The following is a 22,729-nucleotide window of genomic DNA, read 5'->3' on the forward strand; positions in this document are numbered from 1 at the left end:
ATAGAGTCAAGTTCAATTGAATAGCCATTGGAAAGTTTCCTCTGGTTTTATTGGCATAGCTAAAATTCAAAGACCTTAAAGAAAAAAGAATGTTTGTTATCATTTCTGCTTTGCTGGAACCATGATGATGACATTTTTGTTGATTGTGGTGATAAATCTACTATTAAAACGTATATATATATATATGTTTATATGCATGCACAACAGATCCTAAGGACTACATTGTTAATACTTACATGTATAAACCTTAGTTGCCTTAAAGTTAGATGCTTTCCTTAAATTTAAAACTTCTGTGCATAGTGTACTTACATAATACAGAAGTTAGCAGCTGTGGCAGGTCATCCTGGTTTTAGATAGTAGAATGGGATGCAGTTGCATAGAGATGGGCATTTGGTACTCTTGTAGGGACCCTTGGATAATCTGTGCTCAGCACACACTTCTGTGGAAGGATGTGTCTCTCACACTGGCCTTGTGTCGTATTTGCCAGCATTGTACAGTGCTCCTATTTCATCCTAAAATAGCAATGGAGCTCAATTGCCTTTCACCTAGTCATCTGGTTCCATCTGTGTAAGCCCCTCTCTTGACAGTCAGGTAAGTTCAGAGTACTGATGCTGTAGTCTTTTTTATGTTCCTGAGGATGGGAGACCAATATTTGGCCTCTGACTTCTTTAAACGTGTCTCAGAATGTGCCTCTGGCCTTGCAAGCTTGGAATGAATACAGCCATTAATTTGCTGATTGGATCATTGATTAAACTAAGTAATGAGCATGTAGCCAAAACTGAGAAAACTGCAGGATGATGAGACTGTAGAAGCATCGGAATAATTATCTAAAGCTATGAAGCATTGTGATTTCTCTGCTTGATAACAAAATTTTCAAATCACTGAAGCACTGGACTTTATGTTTTCAATTTATGTACAAAACATGCATGTGTGTGTGTGCCTCTGTGTACCAGTATCAAGCAAGTTGTTACATGTCCTCCTTAGGTATTACTTTCACTATACAATCCTTGCTTTACAGTGCTTGGCTGAGTGCTCCCCTGACTGCTAAATTTATGTGCTGCTTAATAGGCCTACGTAACTTCCATCTGTTTCTGGCAAGTGTTCTTGATGGTATGCCTTTATACACACCTTGAAATCAGATTCTTTTTCCAGCAGCCTATTTTCTAAAACTGACACGCTTCAGCCACCAAAGCCATATAACTAATGTTGACACCAACAGATCCTGCAATAGCATATATATACCGCTCACCGGTGTTACATCAGCTGGGCGCTATGTTTACAATTCCCTGTTTGTTTTTTTTTTTGGCAAGTGTTAATTGAAACATGCAGCATAGAAAACATAAAAAGATTTAAGAAAATAAGAGCTGTTTTATTTTAAATAGCAAGGAATATACAGAGCTGAGGGCAAAATGAAGGTCTGCTAGTGCTCCACCTCTTCCAGTGCTCTGCAAAGTCTTGCTGCTGCAGCTCAGAGGCTGGGTGTGCAATAGCCTCCCTCTTCCTTCCTTCTTCTTTGAAATGGCTTTGTCATCAGAAAATGAAATTTCTACCACAATGCAGCCATTTTAGGCCCTCATTTCATCTGCCTGTTCATCCCAATTGGCATAGATGACTTTTTATGTTATTACCTCCTGTCTCCTGTGTTGATGGGAACTCTTCCTCAATCAGCCGTACAAATTAATCCAAGACAACCGTGCTGTGATCTGCCACATAATTACTTACTGAGAGAATTCATCTCAGAAAGAGCATCCACTCTGTATGGTGATCTTCTCTTCACACAGGATTATCCCAACAGATGATTTTACAACTTTCAATATTCTCCTTTTACTTGTGCAGAAGCATGTTTCCCCTGTTGCCTCTGCTGCAATATATGGAGGTAAACACTATCAGAGGAATCAGAAAAGCTGCCTATTCCAAACACAGTTCACAGTTGGAGTTTTATGTTACCGCTGCCTTAGTTCCCTGGGCTTTTCTAGTCATTTTTTATTTCAGCAAAGACTCAGAAGGACAATTTATTGACTAGAACAAGTGATAAGATTGGCAAGAATAAAAGACATTCCCTATCTGATCTTGGGAGTGTGCATTTTGGATCATTGCTTTACTTTTAATAAAGTTTCAAATTCTGAAACTGTGGAGAAACTAGTATAATGTTACGGAGACTTAATTTAGAAAGGCCATGCAAAATGAAAAAAGTAGTATTCCCACAGAGCAGATTCACTGAAGGTTTTGTTGATTATGGGACTAGATTGGATGCAATAATATGTTTAAATGATACTTTTGAAGAAGCTATTCCAAAAGTTTTTCTAAGAGAGCAAGGAAGGAAATGATCCTGTGCAAAGTAGTTCAAAAGCCAGAGTGTCAGCTGAGCACTGAAGGGAATTACTTCTGCCAATGGCATATCAGTACTTAGAGCAGATTTGGTCATCCGTGTTGGAAAGTAGCAAGAGTGAGACTCCTCCAGGAGGGAAGTCAGTCAGGGAGCTGAAGGTGGCCCTGACCCAAGGACAGTGCTCTGATGTAGCCAGCCCCACAGCCTGCAGGGCAGGGGTGCTGACAATAGCAGATCCAGCCAACAGCCCAGTGATCAGCAGACAAGCAGGAGGGGATGGGCGAGTCAGTTCAGTGCACCGAGGGCTGGCAACAAGCCAGAAGCAGCCCGGGACAGCACTGGCCCCTACTTGCCCATGGCATAGCCCAGCAACAGTGGGGCTCCTGGGAAGGGGCACAGATGTGAAAGTCCCAGGAGAAGTGGCCAGAAAAAATGAGGCCAATGCTGCAGTCAAGATCCTGACAAGGATAAGAATTAATGACAGAAAATTTATAAGGGTTATAAGTGGTAGTGGTAAAAAAAATGTAATGTTAACTTCAGTGTCCCTTCCTATCTCACATGGGAAGACTTGTATGAACTCTGAAAGGGCAAATTTCCATGGGTTGTGCTCAGGCTACAGCCAGGTATCTTACACAGTGGAGATGTTTACTTCTGTCTGGTGGAAATGCAGAATCCAAGATATGGGAAAGCAAATGGATGACATTTAATTTCAAAAATTAATGGGCCTCACTAATCCTATCCTAAAGCCTTTCATCCTTCCAGAAAAAAAAACACACGTTCTTAACCTTGAATTAGTTAATTGAGGGCAGTGTAATTTTCGGTGATCAGATCAACTGAAGCACTAACCAAGGTAAACACCATTTTTGGTGCACAAAGTTAAGGCGTAAAGAGTGTTACCATAGCTCTAGTTATGTAAAGCCTGAGAAACATGATCTCTGCAAAACATAAGGCAGCAAAGCTTTTAGTTTGGTCCCAAGAGCCTCTTGTCAGATGTATATCATTAGAGATGTGCCAAACCATGGATTTGCCTATGGTCATTAGACTGACCAGTGCTGGGTTTTTTAGGATCAAAAAATTAAAAAATAAAAAAATACATTGTAGAAATATTACTCAGGAACTGTCAAGTTGAGGCTGTTTTATTTGCAAACAAAGAATAGAAGATAAATAATCTTTAGGTTTATTTCAAGGTACTGAAATACCGACCTTTAAGTGCAGTCCACAAAGCAAAACCAAGTGATGAAGTGTTTCTTCTTGAGATTTTTTTCCAGCACTTCACCACCTTTTGTGGTGTGTGTGCAATTACACTATATTCACTTCTTAATTTTGACAAGATTATAAATATGGATTGTTTTCTTACATAAGATATTAGCATGAACATGTTAAAAAATATTTTGGGAGTGGCGGTAGAGGAAATAATTCCTTGTGGTTAGTTATGAATGATAAATCTTTGGTGAGGGGTAGTGATGGATCAAAACAGAAGCTTCTCCAGGTCCTTGAAGCCTTGCAACTGAATGACTTCACTCCATCCTCTTTAGAATCATAGAACAGTTACAGTTGGAAGGGACCTTAAGATCATCAAGTTCCAACACCTCACACTAAATCACATCACCCAAGGCCTCGTCTAACCTGGGCTTGAACACTGCCAAGGATGGAGCATTCACAACCTCCCTGGGCAACCTATTCCAGTGCCACACCACCCTAACAGGAAAGAATTTCCTTCTTATATCCAATCTAAACTTCCCCTGCTTAAGTTTTAACCCGTTACCCCTTGTCCTATCACTACAGTCTCTAATGAAGAGTCCCTCTCCAGCATCCTTAGAGGCTCCCTTCAGATACTTGAAGGCTGCTATGCGGTCTCCACGCAGCCTTCTCTTCTCCAGGCTGAACAGCCCCAACTTTCTCAGCCTGTCTTCATACGGGAGGTGCTCCAGTCCCCTGATCATCCTCATGGCCCTCCTCTGGACTTGTTCCAACAGTTCCATGTCCTTTCTATGTTGAGGACACCAGAACTGCACACAATACTCCAGGTGAGGTCTCACGAGAGCAGAGTAGAGGGGCAGGATCATTTTCTTCGACCTGCTGGTCACACTCCTTTTGATGCAGCCCAGGATACGGTTGGCTTTCTGGCTGCAAGCGCACACTGCCAGCTCATGTTCATTTTCTCATCATCCAACACCCCCAAGTCTTTCTCCGCAGGGCTGCTCTGAATCTCTTCTCTGCCCAACCTGTAGCTGTGCCTGGGATTGCTCCAACCCAGGTGTAGGACCTTGCACTTGTCACTCAATCCCACTGTCCATGTCAGCAACAAAGATGTTAAACAAGACTGGTCCCAACACCCATCCCTGAGGGACACCACTCATTACTGGTCTCCAGCCGGACATTGAGCCATTGACCACAACTCTTTGTGTGTGGCCATCCAGCCAGTTCTTTATCCACCGAGTGGTCCATCCATCAAATTGATGTCTCTCCAATTTAGAGACAAGGATGTCGTGTGGGACAGTGCCAAACGCTTTACACAAGTCCAGGTAGATGACATCAACTGCTCTACCCCTGTCCATCAGTTCTGTAGCCCCATCATGGAAGGCCACCAAATTGGTCAGGCAGGATCTCCCCTTAGTGAAGCCATGCTGGCTGTCACCAAGCACCTTGTTGATTTTCATGTGCCTTAGCATGCCTTCCAGGAGAATCTGCTCCAAGATTTTGCCAGGCACAGAGGTGGGACTGACTGCTCTGTAATTCCCTGGGTCATCCATTTTCCCCTTCTTGAAAATGGGGGTTATATTTCCCTTTTTCCAGTCATCGGGAACTTCACCTGACTGCCATGATTTTTCAAATAGGATGGCCAGCGGCTTCGCAACTTCATTTGCCAGCTCCTTCAGGACCCGCGGATGGATTTCATCAGGACCCACGGACTTGTGCACATTCAGTTTCCTGGACAAAATCACTGACTCTTCCCATGCCACCTGTCCTTGCTTCCACTTATTATAAGCCTCTTTTTTCATTTGAATTTTCCTCAGGAGCTCCTTATCCATCCAAGGAGGTCTCCTGGCCCTCCTGCTGCACTTCCTTCTGTTTGGGATGCAACACTCCTGAGCTTGTAGCAGGTGATCCTTGAATATCAACCAACAGTCTTGGGTCCCCCTGCCCTCTAGGGCTGTATCCCATGGAACCTTACTAAGCAGGCTCCTGAAGAGGCCAAAGTCTGCTCTTTTGAAGTCCAGGGCAGTGAGCTTGCTGCACGCTCTTCTCACTGTCCTGAGGATCTCAAATTCAAGCATCTCATGATCGCTGCATCCAAGGCTGCCCTGGGGCGTCACATTTCCAATGAGCCCTTCCCTGTTGGTGAGCATGAGGTCAAGCAAGGCACCTCTCCTTGTCAGCTCCTCTATCACTTGCAGAAGGAAGTTGTCTTCCACACAATCGAGGAGCCTCCTGGATTGCTTGTGCTGGGCCGTACCGTCCTTCCAACAGATGTCAGGGTGGTTGAAGTCCCCCATGAGAACAAGGGCCTGTGAGCGTGAGGCTTTTCCTATCTGTCTGTGGAGTGCTTCATCTGCAGGTTCTCCTTGATCAGGCGGTCTGTAACCCCACAGTAATGTCTCCCATAGCTATATTCCCTTTAACCCTGACCCACAAACTCTCTGTTAACTGCTCACCTGTCCCCAGACAGAGTTCCATACTCTCCAGCCTATCCCTAACAAAGGGCAATTCCCCCTCCCCGCCTGCCAGGCCTGTCTTTTCTAAAAAGCCTGTAACCTTCCATTCCAATACTCCAGTCATAGGAGCCATCCCACCATGTTTCTGTGATGCCTATTATATCATGCCCCCGTTGATGTGCACACATCTCTAATTCCTCTTGTTTGTTCCCCATGCTACGGGTGTTTGTATAGAGGCATCTGAGCCGAGCTCCAACTGAAGCGGGCTCATTGGCTGGAGAAGCTGGAATATCTCTACATCACTCCTAGCATTTATTATAGGTGCTGGCAACTGACTGGGTGTGTTGGGATAGAATGATGCCCCCCTCCCCCAACACATCTAGTTTAAAGCCTCCTTGACCAGCCTGGCAAGCCTCTTAGCAAAAACCAGCTCCACCAGCCCCCAGTAGACCTGGCCTACAAACTTGGGTCCCGTGTTCAAGACACCCAAACCCCTGACTATGACACCACCCTTTTAACCATTTATTAACCTGACCAATCCTCCTAGCTTTTTTTAGGTCCTCCCCTGTATCCTGGAGAATGAAAAGAGACAATCTGAGCTCCAGAGCCCCTAACCACCTCTCCCAGGGCTCTGTAGTCCTTCTTTATGTTCCCCAGGCTACTAGTATCTATGTCCCTAACACCCACATGTATCACCAGGAGTGGGTAATAGTCCGTGGGACTTACTAGAGCAGGCAGCCTCTCTGCCACATCCCTGATCCATGCCCCTGGTAGGCAACACACCTCCCTTGAGACGGGGTCTGGCCGGCAGACGAGTGCTTCTGTGCCTTTCAGTGTAGAGTCCCCTACTACTACAACCCGCCGCTTTTCCCTAGCAGCACCAACAGAGATCTTCCCCAGGGCATCAGCCGGTTGCTTCTGGCTCAAGTGCGTTTCCTCATTAGCCCCCTGCAGGACAGCAAAGCGGTTCTGGGTGGTGACAGGGGATTTAGGGGGAAGCCCCTTGCTTTTGGTTGTCCTTTTCCTTCTTTGTTGTTTTTTTTTTTTTGGTCACTGATTCCCAGCTTCCCAGGTTAACAGCCCCTTCTTTCCTTCATGAGGCAGAGGTGAAGCTCGAGGCCCCTGCACAGTTTGGGCCGGGAGCAAGCATTCCTGCTTCCTCTCAGCTTCCCTGACATCTCGCAGCCTATTAACAGCATCCCGCAGCTCAGCCACCTGCTGAAGGAGCACCTCCACCAGGGAGCACCGAGTGCAGCCCTGCCCATCGTGCACCCTCCCCTCACCAGACCAGTGCAGGCACTCTCTACACTCCCAGCTCTGCACTGCAGCCTCCCCTCTCATCGGCTCTGTCTGGGTGCCTACGCTGGCCACCGCCGGGGCAGCCAGAGCAGAGCTCCCGGACCGGACCCTGCTCCTACGACAACTGCTCACCATCCCTCTCGCCTGCCCGCACGAACTGCCTCGCCTCGCCGCGCTCCCTGGGGCGCGCTCCCTGGGGCAGGTTTTTACCCACCCAGGGCTGGTGCCGCTGCTCCTGGCTCCGCCCCGTGTGAGTCAGCTGCTCGCTCTCGTCAGCTGAGCTGCCGGCTCCTGGGCAGGTGCTGCCGAGGACTTGAGGCTCCCTCGGTGGGAGGCTCTTGTCGCTCTGAGCTGAGGCTCCTGGACGCTGATCTCCCCCCCGGCTCCGGTGTTGAAGGCGTTCTCTCTCGAGCTACTCACCTCAGTACAGACCTGCCAGACTGCAGTGACATTTTTTGTGATCTCACTTTTGATAAGCTTCATGAAGAGGAAGGCTGAAGAAAAAATAGCTGCCCTCATCCTCCCTCTGGAGTTTGTCTGAGGGGTGGCTTGCAGAGAATTCTTTTGCAAATCAAGAAGTCTGAGGTAGTAAAAGAGGAGTAGTCTGGGGAAAAGGGTTGAAAAGTCTCCTGTAGTTTTGTAACACTGATAATGCTATTAAGGAACATAGTTTGTATATCCTTTTCCTTGACTTTTGGAAAGCTAAAAGGTAAAAGGTAGAAATTTTTGCTTTCAGCTTTTAAACTTGTGGGTTTGTGGTTTTAAAGAAAGCTATGGTTGTCCTAAAATTCATGTGGAACTTCGATTAAGCATATCATGCACAAGTTATTACCGATTAAAAACTACTGGGTGGTACATTTGTCACAGATAACAGGGCCTTGAAAGGCAGTGTGTTAAAAGGAGCATTTCTGTGCACAGGCATATTGCTTCATACATTAGTTAACGTCTCACAGTTAACATCTAACAAAAGATAAAAGTAGCTACTTGGAAAGTTGAAGCTTTTTAAGAACATCACCTTATCAAATCTTTTTCATGAATGTTATTTCATGCCTTCAGCAGATTTTGTATAAACATCACTTTCTTGCCTTCTGTCAAGCTGTGAGGTTAAATTATATTAGGTAAAAGAAAGATTAACTCCCTGCCTTATTCAGCATTGTGAACTACATAGTAATGCCACAGAACATACTTGTACATATATCCAGAAAAATAATAGTGCATGCTCAAAGTGCTATGGAAATGACTAATAAATATAGGATTCTTATCTGTATGGATACTTTCCACACACCACTTTGAAGTCATTCTACCTAGAGCAAGAATTTGCAGTATGCTTGTTAGATCTTTTCAAAGTATGACTTCCCATAAAAATACGTTCGGATGCAAATTGTCATTCAGAGACTTTATGTCAGACTGTTCCTACTTACTCATGTCCCAGGTGGGAAATGTTTTTTAAAATCTTGACTACAAGGAAAGCTTTATCCAGAAAAAATACCGGTTGGCTATCCGTACGGTGCCATTGATTCTGTCAGTGTGAAAAGACATTTCTTGTGGTGCTGATCGTTGTCTTAATTTTTTTTTTTCCTTAAGGAAGTGTTTTTTTTCTCTGTCAGTTTGTCTGTCCCTGTATAACCTTTGAAACTGGTGACCAATTTCATTCTAATTTGATAAGGTAGCAATCCTGACGATGCTAAATTGCTACAAATTCTGTGAAATTCTGCATTCATTTCAAGTAGAAAGGCCTGGGTTACTGCCTTCATGAGGGCCTTTCATTTTGAGAGGCAGAAGCTGCTTGGGCAATGAGTAATCTCCAATCATCTCCAACAATCCCCTCAACTCTTGCGCTGTAAGAAGTGGGAGAGACGTGGAGTTGAAATGGGAAGGCACATAGGTGAGGTCTTGGGGATCTAGGACATATATATGTCAATAGAATATCAGGTTTATTCAGTTCCACTTTGTGAAGACAAACCTGCATAATATCCTGGATATTTCTGTGTAGGAATCACTCAGCAAATGTTAAAGCTATTCCTTTACGTAACTCATAGACAGGAGCTGCCAGAGTGAGTCACATCCCTGTATTTTGTTTGTTGCTTATGCCACTGTTGAAAGCACTTACTGCACAGAAAAATTCACTAGCTTGAACCAATATTACTGCATTAATTTAAAACCAGTAGCACTGGAGTTTCAAACTTTTTGACAAGAATGAAGAGGTCATATATACCAGAGAAAACAAATTTCTATATCCTTTCATTGCCTGCATGTTGTTACTTTTTAATAATGAAATACAAAGCTATTATTGTCCTATGCCACACATGAACAGATACTTCTGTTCAAATAGAGCCCTACTAGAGTGATTATAGGCACAGGGTCTACAAAAGGAAATCCTGTTGTGTTTACTTTGTTGACTAGAAGATTGACATAGTTTAGCAAGTTGGAATAGAAAACAAAATATGCAAAGTAATATTACATATGTTGCCATACCATTGCCAACTAGTAAACATTGCTGTTTATAAATTCTGGCATTGCAAATCTTGACAGTGTGTATACCTTTAAAAATTGCACTGGTACAGATGTGTTTCAGGAAACCTTCTATCTGTGGACCATTTTCCAGTCATAAAGCTTTTTGTTTGGGTTGTAGCTACAAAATAGATGCACTGCAGCCTTTTCAGACTCCTTCCAAATTCCTTCGCAGTTGCATTGAGAAATCTTACATTTAGAGACTCATGTCTCCTAATGCCCAGTACCTACCTAGGTAACCAGCTGAGATGCTTTCTAGATGCACATCAGGGAATCTCAAACTCTTGAGTGCAAAAATCAGTAAGGCAGGAAGAGCAGATGAGTTTGTTTCACTTTGTGCATCTATCTTTAAATCCACTGAATTTAGATGGTACCCTAACCCTTAGCGCACACACTGTGAACTTAATCCTGAGGAGCCAGGAAAGATCTTGGGATAAAAAGATGTTTTCTTGGCACACAGTGCAAATCCTGGCAGCTAAACCAGCTTCAGGTATGTGAGTACTTATTTGACCCCATATGATCTTCTGCTCTATGTAACCAGCTCTGAGCTGTCCCTGATGCGGCTCACTAGGCAGAAAGCAAGTTTTGTGCAGGAAAGTACCAAAAGCTGGGGGGATACCAGCACCAGGTGATGAGGCCAGATGCAGGCAGCAGGTCTGGCACACTAAGGGAAAGGCTGCACAGATAGTGCAAAAGAGATTATTCTCCTTAGGTTCATTAAATCTGGTGACTCACTAGGGAAGGGGAACTTTTACTAAAGTTATCCTTGCCATTCAGATTTTAAAATTCCTGCTAACCGGATTTCTGATCTGTGGCCTGGCTGCACAACAGAGCACAGAGAATGCTACTTCCAGTGACAGTGACAGGGGGTGTCCCTTGCATCCTGTGCATCTTGTATTTGGGTTTAGTAAAATACAACAGATGAGAGTTATGTTCCCCATTCATACTCCAAAAGGATCTCAGCCTGTAGATCACAGCACTCCATGTCTTGAACTCAGGTAGAGGTCTGTGGAAAAAGAGAATGAGTGAGCACATGGTGTAGGCAGCAGCACCATGAGAGGGGCAACTTTTACAAAATAGACATATAGATAACTTATTTTTGTTTTATAAATACATTCTATTCTGTTTTCCTCTTTGTTCTTTCAATTTCATCAGTGGAAGCTGTGGATAAAATAATAGTCAAATAAGAAAGCGAACAGAAATGGCCACAAACTTTTAAAGCTTTAGGCTGGTTCAGATCCAATTCTGAACTTTTCAGTTCCCTTCCTGCAATAAGCTAATAATATAGGATCAGATCCCTTTTCCTTGAGCTTGGGACTGCTGGGAAGATTAAATCACTGGGGTTGGTGCAAGATACAAATCAGGTTTTGTAGCTGTTCTCTGCTCCATAGTCAGACATTGAGTTGTGATATCAATATAAGAATATGTATTTGGCTGCTCTGATTTATTCCATTTCTCTATTATACTTCTAGCTGGTTTTCCTCGCAAAACTGTTCCTCTACAACAATGTGGATTGAATGTATTTTTTTGAGGAAGTGGAGTTTTGCCAAATTCTCCATTGCTGTATCATGATAAGATCTGAGACCTGTGCACTGATTTTAGTGAGGTAAAGTGAACAGGTAACAGAGTGGTCCCTAGAATGTACAACTTAAAATATCTCTCCTAATAGCAGCTAAAAATAGTTTGTTATAAATGAGTTTGAGCTTTTACAGACCAAGTCTCTTATATCATCTTGGAAGCTTCTTTGCTGCTTGATAACTGCATGGTTCCCTATAGCAGAGCTTTAAGTACCAATGTGACAGAAACATTTTGCAGTAAATAAAGATTATGCAACTATAAGAAATCACAGAGAGTAGTGGAGCATGGAGTCAAGTTCAGAAGAGCAATTTCCCTTCCAAACAGCAGCTGTTCTGGGAGCTATCCTGGAGAAAGCAGGATGATTCTCCTCTCAGAAGCCTGAAAGTTTAACAGGCTGAATGTTAAATCCCAGGGCTTATTTATAACCCAGGCCACCCAAAAGTTCTTGCTCACTTTTGTGTCAAATATACACCAACATTTCTACAAGTTAGTAAGTGCTATACCATCTCTAAATTTATGTATTACAGTGAGAATTTCTCATTTCTTCAGGATGGTACCATGAAATCTATGGTCCCATAAATGTAGTTAATGATATTTGTAGAGATTTAGGAGGCTACTGTGATGTCTCTGATCCTTTTGGGAAAGAGCATTTGCTCTTCCACACACTTTACTGTATGCTAGAATTGGTTCACTGAATGGTTTGATCAAGATTTACCTTTTCTTTTGGGAGTCATGCTTAATGTTTTTTATAATACTGTCCTCCACCCCCAAAATGTCAGACTGTCTTTATCAGAAGCACAGTCAGAATAGCTTTAGGACTGAAAGGCTCTTTTGATATTTTTGGTTCTTGGTGCTCTTTTTGTATCAATCCTAAGGATGCTTTGGTCTGGACAACTAACAGCTAGAGATTGCCTTTACAAGGAATTCTCCTGCAGTATTTTCATGGTTGCTGTCAGGTGCTAACCTCAAGCAATATGTCTGGCTTACTTGTATGATAAATGCTTTATTTCTTTGTTCCTAAACAAGGAGGGTCAAATCAAACTACGTGCATTTCTTACAAATCAGTCTAAAGAATTATTTGTGGTAGATAACTAGTGAACTAATCAGTAATCTATTCCATCAGCTTCAGCTGTTGATATCTCAGCTGCTCCACTGTCACTTAGACTATTGCAGACTAGAAACGGTTCCACTGCCCCAGTTCAGGAGTCCTGTATTCGTTTGTGCCGTCTTGATTGGTCTCAAGTTCTAAATCTCCCCACCTGGCACTTAAGCAATAATTAAGGCAATTAGCCTTTGTCTTCCAGGGCTAGTTGCTAACACAATCCAACTGATTTACCCCCACAGATATTTTATAAAGCTCAGCAAAGAAAGAAAAGGCTGAAAGGAGAAGCAAGAATGGGTTTTTTCTTCATTTTGTATTTGTGCCCTAAGCTTCTTCTTCGAGCAATGTGTTGTGTCTTGCAACAAATTTGTGTTGTGCTTCTGTTGCATTCCTAGCTTTCCCACAAAGTAATCCATCTTTAATATATGATCTTGTTAGCAGGATCAGTTGTAAATGGATATTCACTATCAAACATATTAATTTGGGATACATACATGTCATTAATCAATTGGGTTTGTTTTTTTTGCATGAGTCTGTCTTTCAATATGTTACCATTACTATCTTTTTTTCCTCTAATTTATACTTCTGAAGCTGTAAATGGTTGCTCAGTCAGATTCTCATGATCAGAGGAGGGAGAGTTACAGGACTGTGTTCTCTCACCTGTTCTGGCATATGGCTGTAGTGACTGAGCAACAAATACTGAAGGAAGGGGGAACCGAAATTTGTCTCAAACAATGGAGAGAGATGAGTTGGCATTCCCTCCTCCACTGCTTCCACCAATTGATTTTTAATCTCTTTCCCAAACCTTTGCCCTCTGTCATGCTCAGACTGGAAAGAAGAAAGGTGGGAGGAGAAGGCCAGGTTGGACACAGCCTTGGGTGACATAGTTTAGTGTGAGATGACCCTGCCCATGGCAGGGGGGTTGAAACTTGATGATCTTAAGGTGCTTTCCAACCCAAACTGCTACCCAACTCAAACCCAAAATGATTTTATGACCTCTGAAATGCCATTTTGTAAGAATGAAGTATAAAGAAGAAATCAGCACAGGAATAACTCATGATTCAGAAAGAGCACACCAAGAAAGGTCCGTTGTTAAACCATTTTCCTCTCTAATCCCGGTCATCATTTTTAGTCCCTCATTATTGCTCACTTTTGTTCTGTTCACTGCATTATTCTTACTTGTATGAGTTAGAATAAAAAAAAATTTATCTCATCCTTCCTTATTAGAAAATATGTGACCACAGCTCAGCATATAACTATGTGTTTAAAAAGTCCAGCTGCTATGTAGCCATAAGCAGACTTTATGGAGAGTTGCTGGGTTCCTGAACCTCAAATAGCACTCTTTTGCTAAAGTCCTGGCAAGAATGAGACAGAGTATGCTATGTCTCTATTGCTTTGTCTTTCTTTAGCTATTAAAAACAAATGCTCCTCTCCCTTGCTGCTGCTGCTCTTCCAACACACAAACCCTGCCGTTGTAATGTGTTATTAGCCCTACATCTGCCTCTGGAAGTTTGTTTTGAAAATTTGTACAGACTGGAATCCTCTTGCATAGCTTCCGTCTCCAGCTTTTCTGGGATACACGGAGACAGGGGAACATGGTGAAAGTAAGAGTCAGAAAAATCCAGTAATTCTTATCTTCTGGCTTCCTGATATAAATTGTATTCTTTTGCCACTGAATGTGTTTGCTCATTGGGAACATAGCTCTGCAGATAGAAAAGAATATATCCAAGCTGGTATGGAGGGGGAGAAAATTATCATAGTAAAGAGTGAGAGGAAGAAAGAGAAAGTCAGTGGAGTGAAGGGGCAGGTACAAATTGTTTAGATTCTCTGTGTTTGCTAAGAGAACTCTCTTTGCCTGTAACTGACAGTCATAGATTCAAGGGATGTTGCTGACAAATAAGCACATAATTTCCCAATGTAGATTCATGCTTTGAGAATTGAGAAAATAGCCTTATGTTTCATGTTTGTAATTGAAGAAGAAAACAGGTTATTGAACCATTTTGGTGTTACAGCTTAAATCTACAGCAAGAGGGAACAGAGAGAAATTTAGGGAGGAAGATGTGACGGAAATAGTATGAGAGTCAAGAGAATAATGCAAGATGAGAATGAATCAATCACGGCTAAAAGCATAATGAGTTCAAAGAGAAAGAAAAGAGTGAAAGATTTTAGGGGAGAGCAGCCTGGAACAAAATGGTTTAAGCTGAACCAAGAGGCGTGAACAGAAGGAAGCAAAGGAGGAAAAAGAGTAAAGATTGTGGCAGTTTTCTAATTCATTGTAGATGTGTGACAAGGGGCCTATGACTAAACTAGTAAATTGCACTAGTTTGTATTCCCTGTTATGTATTCATCACTGCTAAAGTGAGAATGGGATTCTTCTACTTAGGTTGTCCAGTAGCAATATGCTTGGAGTAAAATAGAGTATCTGATGATGCCATGTTGACAAGAGACCCTGCTCTACTGTATTCACAATAACATTATTTTCCTGCATACAGATACCTTAAGAATCTTGTCAAAAGGTCAGAATTTCACCAAAAATAGAAATGGTAGTTTTCTAATAGAAGTTTGGTTGGTACATTTTGACAAAAGCACGGGAACTACATGGGGCACTTGCAGGCTTTTGGCTTCAGAGAGCTATGGTAGCGCCTGTAAAATATGCTTATGCTGTCATTAAGATACCACTCATGAAGCTTCCTTACCTTTGATAATAAGGTAGATTTTACCTTTTTTTTTTGTAAGGCAGGCTCTTATGAGTGTGTAGCATCTTCCTTCACATCTTCTAGTTTTATTATGGGTGTAATGCAGGAAATGTTCACATCCTCAGGAATACAGACATTTGTAGTGATTTCCTACGTGGGAGCCTTCATTTCTCAAATTCACAGAAACTCTGTCAGAGACTTTTGAAACCTCAAAATAGCGGTGTATGATGCCAAAAATAATTTACGCTTTTATTTGAGTCTCTCACCATTTAGCTTTGTCTTTTCAACTGCCACAAAGGACATTGCAGTTTTGGCAATATTGCAGCCACGTTTTGCAATATGACCAGTTATTTCATGTTATATAACTGGGGGGAGGGGGCATGGGGTTGGGTGGAGGGGTGGCTTAGTATTTGTTTGAAAATACGTGTCTTCCTACATCGGTGACAGGAGTTCTAGAAGTCATTAATAAAACAATTTTGTAATATAACAGCTGTGAAAAGTAGGCAAGTCTCCTTTTCTGTTAAATTGACTCTTATCTTTGTAGTCTCAAAGCTGGTGGGCTAGGGAGATTTGGACGCACTTTGACCCTCCAATAATTACCCCTTCCAGAATGACAGGGAAGGAGCAGGAGTCTTCCTGAAGGTGCTGAATCAGGCAATAAGGGATTGGCTGTGGACAAATTAGAAAGAAGCTCATTAAACTATTGCCTCTAAATATACTTAATTCTTCTACTTAATTGAGAGTTCTCAGTTGCCTCTCTGTTTTTACTGTCTACTTAATTTCTGAGGTTGTTTCTATTAGGACAAGGTGATGTATTTCAATAATGTTGGTCAAAACTGGTGGGGATAGACCAAGGGTAGACTATATTTTAACTAAAAGGAGAAAATACACTGCAGGATATCTGTTTTCAGGGGTCTTCAATTATCCAGACTTTACTCTAGCCAAATAAATCCTGCTGGACTGAAAATGTCTACTTATTGCTAATAAATGTGCTTCTGTTGAAAGGAATATTACTGGCAAACAGATAATATGATATAGAATGGCTAATTACTGAGATAGAATGAGTAGGTAGTCTTAGGAACAGTCACAGTTCTCTCAGTGACTCTGGAGAAAAGACCATGTCAAAGATAACTCAGGAGAAAAATGTTTTTATTTCTTAGTTGCTATAGTAAATAACTGAACAGTTGTCTTTTCAGAGCTCTCGTTGTTAACACAGAGCAAACAGAAAAGATCTTTTAAGATTTCAGTGTCATACAAGTGTTGTGTAAAAATGTCTTATACAATCTACTCCACAACATTTTACATGTTAAGTTATAAAATCAAACCCATGAAACCTTATATTTCATCTCTCCATTCTTCCCACAAAAATGCTGTTATCCTTATGCTCCAAATAATAGAATTATGCTCAATGACATCTTCCCATTATCAAGGGTGAAATTTTATGAGGGAGCTGGAATGGCCAATTGTGGTGTAACAAGAGGAGGAAACTGGTCATAGAGACACAGATACGGATAAGATGAACAAATGTGTGACAATTTTATAAAAACAAGGTTAATTGGATCTTTAAATAAATGGTGAAATGCTGGAACTGTATTTGAGACTTCACAGTCTTTTCTGTAATGAGAAAAAGATGATGGGCAGGAAAGTTCCACATGCATGACAGTAGGAAGGTTTAAAGGGGCTATGTAAAAAGAACAATAACAGTAAAGTCTGGAAGAGAGAAAGACATAAGAATTAAGAGGGATTGTGGGAAAAAAAGGCTTATTAATGAAAAATAATAGAGCTGGACTTCTGTCTATAAAAACTGAAAGAGGATTGCTTAGAATAATAGCTGAACCTTAGTTTTGCAGTCATGCCTCCTGTTTTACTGTTTTGAACAGTAGGAGAAAAAGATAGGAATGCTTGAATGAATAGTTTCATTTCTTTTCATAGCAAAAGTGCACGTATGTGCCAATATATTTTATGCTTTGTAGTGTTATTTATATTACATATGTTACAGGTTTAATGTAAAAAACCCTAATTCGCTCCTGTAGGCAAGTTCCATACAATATGGAAAACTCACAGTTTGCCTGGAAAGAAAGCAGGACTATAAGAATTCAATATCCGTTTAAAATATAATTTTAAGTGGAAGTGATAGGACATAAATTTCCCCCTAACCTTAAAGGTTTAACCTTTTAAATTTGTTTATATGTCAAGTAAAATGCATACTTATTACTCACAGCCAGTTCACTGAAAAGCAATGTGTTCCACTTGCTTCAAAAGCCTTCTTGTGTGTTGAATCACTTAAAAAAGTAAATGTTAAATAAAAAAAAAATATTCTAATTTAATTGAAAATTCTGGAAAGAAATGTTTCAGTGCATTCAAACCTGTCATCACCGGAACATTCTAATCCCTTTCTGTACCATAGGAATGGTTTCTAAAAAATTTGTATACACAATAGCAGAAAAGCACACTGAATTCACAAGAGTAATTGCTGAAATTGTAGACTTACGCTTATTCAGTGGTACAGGGGAAAGGACTGAGATGCAGAAAGAGAAGAGGAAAGGGCTGGAGGTGCAACTGAGGGGATGAGCAGAACTCTGTCCACTTTAGATTATGGTTTTATTTACTCATTACAAAAAAAAACCAAACCACAACAAGCAACAACAAAAAAAAACAAAAGCTCTTATAGATGTGGAGGTAGATTTCTGGGGGAGAATCGTGTATAACCAGTAGAATGTTTCTGCCTACCTCACAACTCTTTCCTTTCCATGCAGTATGGAAACTTGTGCTACTGTCTTGCCAACTCTTCAGGTCTCCCAGCCCACAGGAGTGCTGTGATTTATGTGTCTCTAATGTAACTACTGAATGAGTTACATACTATCCAACTAAATGTAAATGTAAGCTGTAATATAAAGGTTCAAAAAGAAGCTTCATTTTAAAATGCTATGTTTCCTTCGCAGGCTTTTTTCCCTGAAAAGGAGGGGTCTTTTGTCCCCTTTTGGCATTTAAAAAAAAATCTCTAAGCCAGGATTTTTCCAAGTGTTGGTGATTATAAATAACCAGCCACAGTAATTAACTTTCTGTCACGGAATAATTTTTGGTCCAGTAATCAACAGCCTTCTTTGTACACTCACTGAGATAGCCAAGAGTCTCTTGCTGTCAGTTGCTGGGAGAAGCCTCCTGCAATGAGTTCATATGGCACCATCCTCCAAACCATGTCTGATGGTCATAAACGAGTGTCTGACCCTACCAGCCCCTAGGACACAATGGTAGATTTATATTTATATGTTCTGGGTTGCTTCTGCTTTATTGCTTACAAAATAGCAGTGTGACTTCTGTTGGCAACTGTAGGGTTTCTGCATTACTGTCTTTTGCATGTATGGGGTATTCTTTTATCTTGCAAATAAACTGGTAACCTTTTTCTGCTGTAAGCATAGTAGAAAGTAGTCAAGCACTAAATGAATAAGTTTTGCACAGAAAGGCCTCGAATGGAATACACTTTGGACTTTTGGGAGCTGGTTTTTGAGAAAGTTTCAGACCAAGTAAAGAACATCTAGAGCAGGCCAGTAAGAATGATTATGAAATCAGTATGATGAATTATGAAATTCTTCACACTATGAATCATACATTTCATAGTATGAATTAATTTACTGGGAAGAGAAGACTGAGGGTAAGGGACATGATAACAGTCTTCAAATGTCTGAAAGATTATTGTAAAAAGGGAAGAGAATGCTTTATTCTCCATGTACACCTGTTCTCTATTGTGATACGTGGTGGATAGCTGAAAAAGAAATAGGCTTAGTACTGTTTGTGAAAGTCAGAGATGGGTGTTAAGAATATTTTAATAATTCTGAAATCTGTGAAACTTTGGTGCAAATTATTTGGGGCATGCATGGCAACTCTGTCATGGGAAGTCTTCAGGTAACAACCAGACAGACAGTGGTCAGGAATGACCTTCTGATCTTGTTCTGTGACAGCAAGATGAACTAGGTAAGACTGTGATGTCCTCCCAGGTCTTTTATTGTATGATTTGACCCTTACCTTCGGGTGACTTTTGTTGCTGACTTTTTATGTATTGGTAAGATGCTGATATTTCTTGTCACAAGCTCTTGAAAGCAGGTTTTTAGGCAAGAACATTTACTTTCTTTTTTTATAAAGCAGACGTGTCTGATATTATTGCAAGGAAGAGATTAGAATAATGAACTTGGAACCTTCAGAAAAAAGCAAGGACAAAGTGGCCAAAATATATCTATCAACATCTCAGTATTCTTAAGACAACTTTGTAATCATCTATGTGTTTGGCGGAGGCAATACTCTTGGCCTTAGCCTTGCCCTCATTTGTTCTCCTTGAATAATTTCTCATTTTACATTGCTGTCACTTTCTTTTCCAACACACATTTGTTAAGCACAAAGGTTTCACCCATAAAACATTTTATGTCTACTAATGCTTCCACTCCATGAGTGCTTAAATCTTGCATTGCTGTCAAGAGAGACATATATGCTCCCTCTATCCGTTCTGTGTTCACACTCTCGTCAGCACAAGGCTTTGTGCTTTCAGGTGGTAAACTGGAGCCAAGGGCTGATCCTGGTCTTACCCAGACCATCAAAATTAAGAAAATCAAACCAAACTCAAACCATTTTAACCAGGATCACTTCTTCAGTCTGCAAGACCACAAAAATGTATGTGTTAAGGGCTGCACAGGAATCTGAATGAGGTGGTTCCTGTCTGGCAAAAGTGAGAGCAGCTTTTTGAAACGCTAGTGCAAGACCTAAAACTGGGGAACAGGTACCAAGGAAAAGTTGTTTTCTGCTGTCCTACTCCATGTTTGTTTAGCACCGCAGCTGCTTAATAGAGTACCAAAAGAAAACGCTTATCAGCTTTTGCAAAAGTGCAGAGTCAGCATAAGTGAAAGTCTGTTGCTTCTTTAACTCTATATTCATCTATATAGAAATACAAAAAGGTAGAAATTTTATTTTTAACTGAGATTTTGTAACCTTTGTCATCAGTTTGCTGTCACAACAGCTAGGAAAAAAACGACTTTTTTTCCTGATACTGTACACAGTCTTCAAATCCATGATGAATAAACAGGGATTCCTGCCATGCAACCTCCTCAGAGTATGTTGTTCTCCATGGTTTATTTAAGATGCTAAAATTGTTCATGAAATAAATATTTTGGAGAAGACATTGGACAAGCCTCTCTATGCAATGCTTTCTTTGAAAAAAAATTACTATTGCATTTTTGAGAGATATAGCTAATACATTTTGGCCTGAATTTCTTCCCTTCACAAAAGCAGATCTCAATCCTGGTGCGTAATTTATGATCTTGGCATCCAGCCCAAACATATGTACATACTGAAATCAGTTTTGCATCTGTTTAACTTTATGCACATGAGTAGTCTAATTGCATTTAGTCTGATGAAATTACTCATGCGAAATCAAGTGTTTGCAGAACAAGGATTTCAGACACTAGGGTTCTTCAGGGCAGTAGCTTCTAGAGCTTTATATTGTGCCTATTTTGTGAAATGGCTTTTTGATTATGTAGAAGCACTGTGCATGCTGGATAGCTGTAGAACGATATGAAATTAAGAAGTACGAAAGAACAAGTCTTGCAGTCTAGGTCAGATATTTTACTGCATAGCACTTGGGCACAATTATGATTGCAACAATTGTAACTTTATTAAAAAGAAAAAATATTTTCTGGGTACCTTTTCAGGATCAAGGAGAATAACTCTTCTTATTCCTTCATCACAGGCTATCAGGCTGCAGCTGTTGGCCTTCTGCTAGCTATTGGCCAGATTATATACTGTTGCTTATATATGCTAGACACTCTGATCTCCTATCAGGATGGAAATGTGTTCTTCTGGAGCCTGACAATTCAATGGATTCAACACCTCCTGCAAGGAAGAGTTATTTGAATAGGCAGCAGTGTAGATATTCATCATTTTCCCACAACAAAATATTTGTGTCAAGAAAAGGAACAGGGTTTTATGCTGGTCTCCCATGTCTTATCTTCCCATGCCATCTTACGTCTGCCATCCAGAACCCTGTCTAATCTCTTGCCTCCTAACTGTGCTGTCATGGGCTGCAGGAGAAGAGATGATGCTGAGCTTTCTATTTGTTAAAGGTGTTTTTATACAGAAGCTTTCTCTTCTGTTTTCTTTTGATGTTTTCTCATTTTCCTGATGTCTGCTATAAGGGTTTAGGGAAGTGGTCTACAGAGCGATGAGACTCAGAGAGATGAGAGAGGCAAAAAGATCTGATGTTAAGAGTGTTAGAGATTAAAAAGTGGAACTCCAGGGAAATTATACTGTGAGAAGATAGTCTGGGGAGGATAGATAAAAAACAAAGGCTTGGAGTATCAGTGCTCTTAAGGCAAGGCAAGGAAATTTATGGGAGTGTCTTCACAACTGATGGTGTAATGAGGGCCAACACAAGATGGAAATTAAAATAGGGAAAGAAAAACATTGGAGTAAGTATATAAAGCAGTAAGTATACCTAAAAGACAAATGGTTTTGTTGGCCTTTCTCTCCTATCTCACTATCCAGTGACATTCTGTGATTGGTGAAAACACCCTGAAATAAAGACAATTTTAGGAGGCTCAGTGTGTATGTGAAGTTCATGTTGCACCTAATTCAGAACTCTCTGAAGTTAATAGACTACAGTGTGCTTTGACGCAAGAGAGGAAAATACTGAAATATTACAGGATTAAAATATTATAGAAGTAAAACTGCTCTGAATTACCTAAATGTGAATCTGATGGCTCTGGAAAAGATACTCTCTGATACTTCTATGTGATTAGGGGAAAGCTTTGATCTGAAAGTGCTAAGTTGTAGAAGGCTTTTCATAACTGAAGTCTTTCTGTGGCCTTCAATTTGAAGTGTATGCAGAGGAAACAGGTAACTGAATTCTTGATATTGCAAGGAAAAATGCACAGTATTGATTTTTGGTAATTGAAAATGTTTTGGTCCTACAGATGGATACCCTTTAATGAGATGGTCATCTGTTTTATCCAGCAAGCTGATTTTCTGCTTAGGGTAGAGTTCAGAGTGCTGATATGCAAAGAGAAAAATGGGTTTATTATATGATTTTCAGAAAAACATTCAAAATGTTGACAAACCTACATATCTGTAATTCATTCTGAGGTTTTGCAAGTGAAACTGGAACACAACTCTTGATAATATTTCATATTGATTGGATGAATATCAATGTTTCCTACTTAAATCCTCTTTACCTTAAAATGTGTAATTTTTAATCTGAGTTTTGTGCAAATCAGCTGCCCCTTATTTACATATTGTCTAATACAAAGAAGTTTGTATTTGTAAGAAATTCCTGTATGCAGTACTTAAGCAAGGCTGTATGGCAAAGATCTCATGTTAACTGTAATTATTTTAGGTAATTAATTTGTTAATTGATTTACTGAATTTGCAGCTGGTCACATTTTTTTTTTAAAGTCCTGAAATTAATATTATTGTGAATTGTTTGCTTTTACAAGGATTATGAGCTCTTTGCATTGAACAAAGAAAAAAAAAGAAATAGTGGAATTCTTTAAATATTTATAAAGTATTTTTGATGAGT

General features: G+C 40.6%; 1 protein-coding gene across 6 annotated transcripts in view; it reads left to right on the forward strand.

Annotated features, from left to right (window-relative positions):
• Positions 1-22,729, forward strand: part of NOL4 (nucleolar protein 4) — a 204,221-nt gene that overhangs the window by 130,064 nt on the left and 51,428 nt on the right. The gene's annotated exons all lie outside the window — the stretch shown is intronic.

Source organism: Pezoporus occidentalis, unplaced genomic scaffold (assembly GCF_034315485.1).
Source record: "Pezoporus occidentalis ecotype Australia unplaced genomic scaffold, CSIRO_AGI_Poc_V1 ctg4, whole genome shotgun sequence".
NCBI lineage: Eukaryota > Metazoa > Chordata > Aves > Psittaciformes > Psittacidae > Pezoporus > Pezoporus occidentalis.